Source organism: Chrysoperla carnea (assembly GCF_905475395.1).
Source record: "Chrysoperla carnea chromosome X unlocalized genomic scaffold, inChrCarn1.1 SUPER_X_unloc_163, whole genome shotgun sequence".
NCBI lineage: Eukaryota > Metazoa > Arthropoda > Insecta > Neuroptera > Chrysopidae > Chrysoperla > Chrysoperla carnea.
Window position 1 is genome coordinate 7,501 of NW_025408115.1, and position 10,000 is coordinate 17,500.

Consider the following 10,000-nt stretch of genomic DNA (forward strand, 5'->3'; position numbering starts at 1 on the left):
TTATAATTTACAATTAATATTATTAAATCTATTAATAATAAAATGGTTGCTTATTTATAAATAAAGTTATTAGTTATAATAATATTTTTAGTCGATTATGGTAAGAAATGGTATTGATAATAAATGCTCTTTAATTTATTATGTTAGAAAATTTTTGTTTTTAAATGTAATAAATTAAAGAGCTTTTTTTATGAATAAACACTTTTTGTTTCCATCTTATCAATATTGATTATAATCGCTAACAATTATTATAATGATTTTAATTGTTTTTACTTATAATCGCTACCATTGATTATACTAAAAAATGCAATCGCAATTGACAAAAATTGTTAATAATTATAATTATAATATGTTTAGTAGGCAACCTTTAAAGCAATTTATGCATAACAGGTTGCTAGCCAAATATAAACTTAATGAAGTATTATGATGGACACTTACATTCGGAATTCATATATTTAAAGAAATAATTTTGATTATTCAGATTCTATTAATATTAGCTATTGTAAATAATATTAATCAAATGAAAAGTTTTTAAATTGTTAGGATGTATTTAGCAAGTTATGCTTTCCATACATAAAATAAAAATATATTATGTATAAATAATATTAGTGCTTGTAAAAGGATTAAGATTAATAAAACTAGATATATACTCTTAATACAATAAAAAGTAATAATTTAAAAGAATGTAAAAATATTTATTTAGCTGATAAATTTAAAATGGATAATAAATTTTAAATTTTTATTAACTCTTATTTATTATATAATATTTATTTGTAATCCTTATGCAAAATAATATATGACTTGAACAACGTACATGGGGGCGTGTATACAATTAATAAATTTAGGTAGAGAAATATATTTTGAATCAATAATTTATAAGTTCACAACAGAATAGTCAGATTTTTATTGTCTATTAAATATTTTTTAGCGAATAACTATTATGTATTACTAGAATATAATAATAATTTTTTTTTTTTTTTTTTTTTTTATGTTACTTGAATGGTGTATACGTTTACACGGTGAATGTAAAATCAATTAATCAATTTATATAGAAAAATATATTATGAATTAATTATAAATAAGTTCCAATAAAATAGCCTGATTCCCATTGTGTATTGAAATTTTTTTTTAACCAATTAACTATTAATGTGAATTTGTACAATAAAAATTTTGTATTAATTCTGTAAATTATTATATATATTTGCATTATACAGTATTTAGAAGCATTTAAATGGATAAAAATTTTTTAGAAAATCTACATATGTATCACATGTATTATACCGGTACCCTGTCGCAATATAACATGTACGATTTGTATATAAAATAAAATGAAATTTTTTCCCTAAAATTTTTTAATGAATCCCGAAAAATTCTATATATTTTACCTTTATATAGTATTTAGGACTATTTAAAAGGATAAAATTTTTTTCGAAAATCTACATATGTATCACATGTATTATACCGGTACCCTGTCGCAATATAACATGTACGATTTGTATATAAAATAAAATGAAATTTTTTCCCTAAAATTTTTTAATGAATCCCGAAAAATTCTATATATTTTACCTTTATATAGTATTTAGGACTATTTAAAAGGATAAAATTTTTTTCGAAAATCTACATATGTATCACATGTATTATACCGGTACCCTGTCGCAATATAACATGTACGATTTGTATATAAAATAAAATGAAATTTTTTCCCTAAAATTTTTTAATGAATCCCGAAAAATTCTATATATTTCACCTTTATATAGTATTTAGGACTATTTAAAAGGATAAAATTTTTTCGAAAATCTACATATGTATCACATGTATTATACCGGTACCCTGTCGCAATATAACATGTACGATTTGTATATAAAATAAAATGAAATTTTTTCCCTAAAATTTTTTAATGAATCCCGAAAAATTCTATATATTTTACCTTTATATAGTATTTAGGACCATTTAAAAGGATAAAAATTTTTTCGAAAATCTACATATGTATCACATGTATTATACCGGTACCCTGTCGCAATATAACATGTACGATTTGTATATAAAAAAAAAATATACATTTTTTTCTAAAAATTTGCATTAATTCCAAAAATTTTTTAATAATTTATTATAATTATTAATGTTTATTGAATAATTTATTATAATGCATAAATTTCATTTAATAAAATATGATAAAAGCAAAAAAAAATTTTTTTGGTCCCAAAATAAAAATTTTTAGCTGAAAAAAATTTTTTTTTTAAAATTTTTTTCTTTAAATTTTGATTATTCTGTAAAGTTTATGATGTTTAAAGCCATTTTAAACATTATCATATTTTGAGTTTGAAGCACCGGGTGTAATGTCTTTAATATATATGATGGATAGTGCGTGTAAGTTAATGAGATGAATGTATATCTGTGTATAACAGTGTATTAGTGGTATTACGTTCAGCAGTCTCACACATATGATATAGTATGGTATAGTATAAGTTGTTTATTTTTCATACTGTCCGTGTATCATTCAACAAAGGTGGTGTAGAGTTGTATATGGCTTGGTATGACGTTGTTGCAATTCTATGGACACTATGATATTACGGATGCACAGATAGAGGAATAACACTTATCGTATATGTATCATTTATGTATGTTGACTGTGTAATGAATACTAAATATAATAAAATAATACACTTTTTAATAGAATAACATTTGTTTCATGTTTTAGTATGATATTAAATGGTATAGAATAGGTTGTTTATTTTTCATACTGTCCGTGTATCATTCAACAAAGGTGGTGTAGAGTTGTATATGGCTTGGTATGACGTCGTTGCAATTCTATGGACACTATGATATTACGGAATAACAGAAAGAGGAATAAAACTTATTGTATATGTATCATTTATAACGTACTTTTATGTTGACAAGAATGAATGTATATCTATATGAAATAGTGTATTTTGTGGTATTATGTTCAACAGTCTTACATATATGATATAGTATGATATAGTATAATTTGTTTATTTTTCATACTCTAAGTGTATCATTCAACAAAGGTGGTGTAGAGTTGTATATGGCTTGGTATGACGTCGTTGCAATTCTATGGACACCATGATATCACGAAAAAACAGAAAGAAAAATAACAATTATCGTATATGTATCATCTATATTATTATTGTATTTTGACTATGTAATGAATGCCAAATTTAAAAATATACACTTTCTTAATAGAATAACATTTATTTTAGTATAATATAAAATGATATTGAATATGTTGTTTAATTTTCATACTGTTCGTGTATCATTCAACAAAGGTGGTGTAGGTATGTATATGGCTTGGTATGACGCTTTTGCATGTCTATGGACACCATGATATTACGAAAAAACAGAAAGAAGAATAACACTTTTCAAATATGTATCATTTATATATTTTATTAACATGAACGCAAAATATACAAAATTATATATATATATACTCAAAATATTCTGGATGGTAATCAGTTTGGTTTATTTTGATATTTAATATTGTATTTTGGTTTTTTTGCTAGTAATGTTTCGAATATGTATATGCTGTTATTATTTTTTAGGTGTACATTGTATTAAATTGTTATCAATTATTTAATGTATGTATACAAAATAATAGCAAAAACATTTTCAATTATTATATAAAAATTTTTTTTTTTACACATGCATATTTATTAATATATGAAATTTTATCTCAGTTTTAATAAATATGTATTGAAATGAATAATAATACAATCTTATATATATTGATAATAGTCTGGATGGTAATCAGTTTGGATTATTTTGATATTAAATATTGTATTATTATTTTTGTAAAAAAATTAATGAGAATTTTGTAAAAAAACCTCTATATGTATATCTTTTTATATCAATATTTAAAAAAAAATTTTTTTTTATTAAATTATTGATTATAAATAGAATAACATATAAATTTTTTTGTCAAAGCAAGTTCATGGGTTATAAGTTTTAAACTTTACACTCCCATATGAGCACACAATATTTATATAAAAATTATTTTTATAAATAATATTACATTGACTCACCTCATACCAAGCGAGAATATTAAGTGTTATTATAACGTTTTTTATTTAAAATTAACTTTTTAAATAAAATTAAAAAATAAATGACGCTTTCAATCTAGCGACGAGTATGAGAAAATGTTTGAAATATTTTAAGACCCATTTGGTGATGGTCTGACAAAAATCATAATTATTTTTTTTTTTTTTTATTCAATAATATTTATTATGAATAACATGTTATATATTTCTTTTTGTAAAAGCAAAAAAATTATATAAATGACATAATAAAATATATATTTGAAAAAAAAAAAAATTAATAATAATATATATATCTCATATGTTTTTTCTATTAATTTTAAAACAATAGAGATATAAAAAAAAAAAAATTTATATCAGTAATGGGTGAGACCATCTGATATTTAAAATGAAATTGTAATAATATTATTATATATTAATAATTATTGTATGAAAATTTTTTTTCTTATAATAAGAAAACAAAAATATCATGTATATTATTATATATTTAATATTATAAATACAAATAGTTCCCTGGTTGATCCTGCCAGTAGTCATATGCTTGTCTCAAAGATTAAGCCATGCATGTCTCAGTACAAGCCAAATTAAGGTGAAACCGCGAAAGGCTCATTATATCAGTTATGGTTCCTTAGATCGTACCCACATTTACTTGGATAACTGTGGTAATTCTAGAGCTAATACATGCAAACAGAGTTCCGACCAGAGATGGAAGGAATGCTTTTATTAGATCAAAACCAATCGGTGTAAATTTTAATTTGCATCGTTTAATTTGGTGACTCTGAATAACTTTAAGCTGATCGCACGGTCTCGTACCGGCGACGCATCTTTCAAATGTCTGCCTTATCAACTGTCGATGGTAGGTTCTGCGCCTACCATGGTTGTAACGGGTAACGGGGAATCAGGGTTCGATTCCGGAGAGGGAGCCTGAGAAACGGCTACCACATCCAAGGAAGGCAGCAGGCGCGCAAATTACCCACTCCCGGCACGGGGAGGTAGTGACGAAAAATAACGATACGGGACTCATCCGAGGCCCCGTAATCGGAATGAGTACACTTTAAATCCTTTAACGAGGATCCATTGGAGGGCAAGTCTGGTGCCAGCAGCCGCGGTAATTCCAGCTCCAATAGCGTATATTAAAGTTGTTGCGGTTAAAAAGCTCGTAGTCGAATCTGTGTCCTACACTGTTGGTTCAATGCTCGCATTGTTTAACTAGCATGTTATGTGGGACGTCCTACCGGTGGGTGGTACAGATTATGTATAAAGTATATTTTAGTGTTATTATTTATTTAATGCATTATATATATTTTTATTATGTAATTTGTCGTAAGTGTTTAACCGTTAAGAGCGGTGGCAGCCCCCAATTGCAATCCCGTCGCGGTGCTCTTAATTGAGTGTCGAGGTGGGCCGGTACGTTTACTTTGAACAAATTAGAGTGCTTAAGGCAGGCTCAAATTTTGCCTGAATATTGTGTGCATGGAATAATGGAATAGGACCTCGGTTCTATTTTGTTGGTTTTCGGAACTCCGAGGTAATGATTAATACGGACAGATGGGGGCATTCGTATTGCGACGTTAGAGGTGAAATTCTTGGATCGTCGCAAGACGGACAGAAGCGAAAGCATTTGCCAAAAATGTTTTGATTGATCAAGAACGAAAGTTAGAGGTTCGAAGGCGATCAGATACCGCCCTAGTTCTAACCATAAACGATGCCAGCTAGCGATCCGCCGAAGTTCCTCCGATGACTCGGCGGGCAGCTTCCGGGAAACCAAAGCTTTTGGGTTCCGGGGGAAGTATGGTTGCAAAGCTGAAACTTAAAGGAATTGACGGAAGGGCACCACCAGGAGTGGAGCCTGCGGCTTAATTTGACTCAACACGGGAAACCTCACCAGGCCCGGACACCGGAAGGATTGACAGATTGAGAGCTCTTTCTTGATTCGGTGGGTGGTGGTGCATGGCCGTTCTTAGTTGGTGGAGCGATTTGTCTGGTTAATTCCGATAACGAACGAGACTCTAGCCTGCTAAATAGACGTACTTTACCGGCATCTCAAGGCCCATCGGCTGTTTGTTTCCCATTTCATTCATTTTCATGTGTGTTATGTATTGTATTTATATATGCATGTATTTTTGAGATTTAACGATCAAGATTATATTTTGTATATATTGTGCTTTATGTTGCATATGTTATGGTGTATGGGTACGCAGTTTTTTGATGTGGTTTTTACTGCCGGCGTACAAATAATTCTTCTTAGAGGGACAGGCGGCATTCTAGCCGCACGAGATTGAGCAATAACAGGTCTGTGATGCCCTTAGATGTTCTGGGCCGCACGCGCGCTACACTGAAGGAATCAGCGTGTCCTCCCAGGCCGAAAGGTCCGGGTAACCCGCTGAACCTCCTTCGTGCTAGGGATTGGGGCTTGCAATTGTTCCCCATGAACGAGGAATTCCCAGTAAGCGCGAGTCATAAGCTCGCGTTGATTACGTCCCTGCCCTTTGTACACACCGCCCGTCGCTACTACCGATTGAATGATTTAGTGAGGTCTTCGGACTGGTACGCGGCAATATTTCTGATATTGCCGATGTTGCTGGGAAGATGACCAAACTTGATCATTTAGAGGAAGTAAAAGTCGTAACAAGGTTTCCGTAGGTGAACCTGCGGAAGGATCATTAACGATATATATAAAATATATTTATTTATATTTTTTGTATTGTTTTTAAATATTCCAAAAAATAAAAATATTATTGATAAGAAATATTTTTTTTAACAAAATAACATATTAATATGTAATTTTCTCAAAATATATAATAGTAATTATGTGTTAAAAGAGATTTATTTTGGTTATGATATCATATTAAAGTAATACGCCAAACTTTTTTTATACACATAATATATCTATACATATAATATAGAGAATATTATATAAATATTAATAATATATTTGTTACATATAAAATATTTTTATATTCAATATTATTATTATTATTAAACAATAATTATTAATAAAATCTATAAATAATTTCTCTTATAAAAAAGTGAAATTAAAAATAGAATATATTGAAATTATTTGTTTATATGTATATAATCTCTATTAAGAAAAATAAAATAAGATTATAATTGATATAATCTATATTTTTATTTTTCTATGTTATATAATAAAAATAAAGAAAACACAAGATAAAATTTTTTTAAAGAATAAAATTTATTTCAAATTTAAATTTCTTTATGTTTTGTCTTGATATTTCTTTTTTTTTATTAAAAGTTATTATGTTAAAAAACAAACCCATTTGTTTTGTACCATATTAATATTATATATATTTTTATGTAGAAAATAATTTATAAAAAAAAAATAAATACATTTCTATAAAATATACCAAATATTAATTATTATATCTAGCTAGCACTAACAAAAATATCAAAAATGTTATGTATATATTTATTAATACCATAATATCTTTAATTTATATATATATATATTTAAAATAAAATATATAATTTATATTCTAGAAAAATTTTTTTATTTTAAAAGAATTTATAAAGATATATAAATTAATAATTTTATTTTTTATATTAAAAATAAAGATTATTATTAATAATAATACTTACATTTAAAATTTAAAAAGATTACCCTGGACGGTGGATCACTTGGCTCGTGGGTCGATGAAGAACGCAGCTAATTGCGCGTCAACTTGTGAACTGCAGGACACATGAACATTGACATTTCGAACGCACATTGCGGTCCTTGGATACTGTTCCCGGACCACATCTGGCTGAGGGTCGTATACATTATATTAATATAATAAAAGATTATTTTACATAAAATTTTTTTTATGAAAAAGAAATTTATCAATAATTAAAAAAGAAAATTTATTTTTTCATATTTAATTAAATTGATAAATAAAATTTTTATAAAAGAAATGTAAAATTATTTATATATGAATGTTTTACGCCAAATATAAGAAAAAAATAAATATAAAATGTTTTTAATAGCATTTAAAATTTATATATTTTTTATTATTTGTCGACATTTTTAAATTAATATATCAATATTATTTTTTATCATTTATATATAATATTATAAAACTTTATGTTAATAATAATATTAATAATAAATGATATTAATAATATATTTTTAAAATATTAAATAAAGAAGAATAAACAAAAATATTATATATTAATATTTTGTTATGGAATATTTTATTTGTAATAAAATTTTCAATATACTCGAAAAAAATTAATATATATAATTATTTATTTTTTATTTTCTTCTCTTTAGATAAATATAAAAATAATATTATATAATAATATTAAAAAAATTTGAGTATGAATAATTAAGAAAATTGTTTACTTATAAAATATAACAAAAACATAATATATAAAAAAAATTTTTGTTTTAATACTTCTAAAAACTTTTACGACCTCAGAGTAGGTGAGATTACCCGCTGAATTTAAGCATATTATTAAGCGGAGGAAAAGAAACTAACTAGGATTCCCTTAGTAGCGGCGAGCGAACAGGGATAAGCCCAGCACTGAACCCCGTGGCTGATAAACAGACACTTGGGGAATGTAGTGTTTAGGAAGATTCAATATAAACCTATTGTTATATAATACATCCAAGTCCATCTTGAATGGGGCCATATACCCATAGAGGGTGCCAGGCCCGTAGTGATTATTATTGATGATAGGTGAATCTTTCCTTAGAGTCGGGTTGCTTGAGAGTGCAGCTCTAAGTGGGTGGTAAACTCCATCTAAGGCTAAATATTACCACGAGACCGATAGCGAACAAGTACCGTGAGGGAAAGTTGAAAAGAACTTTGAAGAGAGAGTTAAAGAGTACGTAAAACCGTTCAGGGGTAAACCTGAGAAACCCGAAAGGTCGAAAGATGAGATTCATTTACTTTTTATCGTTAATCAACCAATTTGTACTAGCATGTGACAAAAATTTTTATTAGGAATTTATTTTTAGTAAAAATATATGCACTGCTGTATATTGTTAATTGTATGATAACGAGGTATGCACTTCTCATCTTGTAGGACGTTGCGACCCATTAAATATTAATCTATAGGCATTGGTGCGTTGATTAATGTACAATATTATTTTTTGATAATATTTTGTGTATGTTAAACGCCTATGTTTCTTGATTAATTGTTTGATGGTATTAATTATAAATTGATATTGAGTCGCGTTATTAACGCGTTCAGATCCACCACGAGTATAAATAGGTTTTTTTATTAAAACATATTATATATACGGATTTTATGCCGTTATATGATACTATTTAACTGTCAGTAGGTGTATGATAATGAACTGGCTCATTTTTTTTTATTAAAAATTTATCTGTCAGCGACGATATAGCTTTGGGTACTTTCAGGACCCGTCTTGAAACACGGACCAAGGAGTCTAGCATGTACGCAAGTCATTGGGAATAAAATATTTTTTCATCGAAATATTTATAAATTTTATGAAACCCAAAGGCACAATGAAAGTAAATATTATTTATATTTTTTTATAAATGATAAAAGGAGGATATATTTATATTATGTATTAAATATCGCACTCCTAGGGCGTCTTATATTATTATAATTTAGTTTTCGGATTATATTATAATAGAGGCGCACCTAGAGCGTACACGCTGGGACCCGAAAGATGGTGAACTATGCCTGGTCAGGATGAAGTCAGGGGAAACCCTGATGGAGGTCCGTAGCGATTCTGACGTGCAAATCGATCGTCGGAACTGGGTATAGGGGCGAAAGACTAATCGAACCATCTAGTAGCTGGTTCCCTCCGAAGTTTCCCTCAGGATAGCTGGCGTTCATTATATAAGAGTCTCATCCGGTAAAGCGAATGATTAGAGGCCTTGGGGCCGAAACGACCTCAACCTATTCTCAAACTTTAAATGGGTGAGATCTCTAGCTTGCTTAAAAACATTATTTATAATGTGAAGCTATGAGAATAT

The 10,000-nt window shown here is 27.6% G+C and overlaps 3 non-coding genes across 3 annotated transcripts in view; all 3 read left to right on the forward strand.

The window, feature by feature from the left end:
- The first annotated feature begins 4,559 nt into the window (after nt 1-4,559).
- Nucleotides 4,560-6,715, forward strand: LOC123303942. The gene has a single exon (XR_006536008.1). It is a non-coding gene; the product is annotated as a small subunit ribosomal RNA (ribosomal RNA).
- Nucleotides 6,716-7,668: 953 nt separating this feature from the next.
- LOC123303941 lies at nt 7,669-7,823 on the forward strand. The gene has a single exon (XR_006536007.1). It is a non-coding gene; the product is annotated as a 5.8S ribosomal RNA (ribosomal RNA).
- Nucleotides 7,824-8,458: 635 nt separating this feature from the next.
- The window catches only part of LOC123303940, a 4,580-nt gene continuing 3,038 nt past the window's right edge, over nt 8,459-10,000 (forward strand). The window contains exon 1 of the ribosomal RNA XR_006536006.1: nt 8,459-10,000. This exon is cut by the window's right edge and continues 3,038 nt beyond it. This is a non-coding gene — a ribosomal RNA (large subunit ribosomal RNA).